Here is a 1,667-nt window from a genome sequence, read left to right as displayed (position 1 = left end):
ATGTCAATCCCCCAATTTGCTCTATACTGCCAATGCAATCCCAATCAAAATTCCCACCAGCTCATTTATAGAGATCAATCACAAAATTCCAAAATTTATCTGAAGTCAAAAGAACTAGAGAAATCAAAATAATTCTGAAAAAGAACAAAGTTGGAGAACTCACTATCTGATTTCCAAAACTAATTGAATCTGCTGTAGTACTGGCAAAACTGAACACAATAGCCACCCAGAAGTGTATCCAGATAAAAACAGTCAACTTGTTTTCAAAAAGTAGATCAAAAGCGATCCAAGGGGCTAGAGGGATGGCTCAGCAGATAAAGCACTCACTCTACAAGCATGAGGACCTGAGTTCATAACCCAGTACCACGCAAAAGCCAGGTGGGTGTCTGTAACTCCAGCATAGGGTGGAGGAGACAGGTGGATCCCTGGAGCTCAATGGCCAGCAAGTCTTACCAATCTGTGAACTTTAGGTTCAGTGAGAGACCCTACCTCAAAATAAGTAGATAAGTAAAGTGGAGAGCGATAGAAGACACCAGTTATCAACCCCTGCCCCATGCACACACATGTTCTCATATACAAGAACAAGTACACACACATACACACATACACCATATACACACACAACATATATATATATATATATATATATATGAATTTATGAGATGGGGGTCTCTCTGTAGCCCAGCTGGTCTGGAACTCACTTTGTAAACCAGCCTGGCATTGAACTCATAGAGATCCACCTCTCTCTGCTGGGATTAAAGACAGGTGTCACCACACCTGGCTACACTACAATTTTTTTAAAGCAGTTCAGTGAAAAAAGAAAAATCTTTTCAATGGTAGTACTAGAACAGATGAAAATCCATATAAAAACAAGCAAACCCCAAAACATACTTTATGGCTGTGTCATAAACCAAACACAAAGGCTAACATAGGGACTGGCAAAACAGCCCAGTGGGTAAAGGCAATTGCCACACAAGCCTGATAACCTACCTGAGTTGGATCCCTGAGACACACATAAAGGGGGAAAGAGAGAATCAGAATCAGCTCCACAAAGTTGTCCTCTTACCTTCACACATGCACTGTGGCATGCACTCCTACCCATACACGTAACATACACTCACGTACTCAATAATATAATCTTTTAATCTTGAAACCTAAAATAGGGCACTGGAGAGATGTCTCAGCAGTTAAGAGCCCTGGCTGCTTTTGCAGAAGACTTGGGTTCGGTTCCATCCATAACAACTGTCCATAACTCCAGTTCCAGGATATCCAACTCCCTCTTCTGGCCTCTGTGGACATTGCACACATGGGTACGCTTACATGAATGCAGGCAAAACACTCATACACATAAGTAAATAAATAAATATCTAAAAAAAAATAAAAGATTCCAACAAAATTTAAGAACTAAAATAACAAAACTTTAAAAAGAAACAGAAGAAAATATATGTAACCTGAGGTCTGAGAATTCTTAAATATAACACCAAAAGTATTATTAAAGAAAAAACTATATTTAGGTTTTGTCTAAGTTAAAAGAAGTGAAAGATTACAAAGATTGCCATGAATTGGGAAAATATTTAGAAATCACATATTTGGCGATAAAATATCTGTATCCTAAATATATCAAGAGCTCTTAAAACTCAGTAATTTTTTAAACAATTGTTATTTTA

Source organism: Nannospalax galili, unplaced genomic scaffold, assembly GCF_000622305.1.
Source record: "Nannospalax galili isolate Female #2095 unplaced genomic scaffold, S.galili_v1.0 scaffold31, whole genome shotgun sequence".
Lineage (NCBI taxonomy): Eukaryota > Metazoa > Chordata > Mammalia > Rodentia > Spalacidae > Nannospalax > Nannospalax galili.
Note: the sequence above shows the minus strand (reverse complement) of the source record.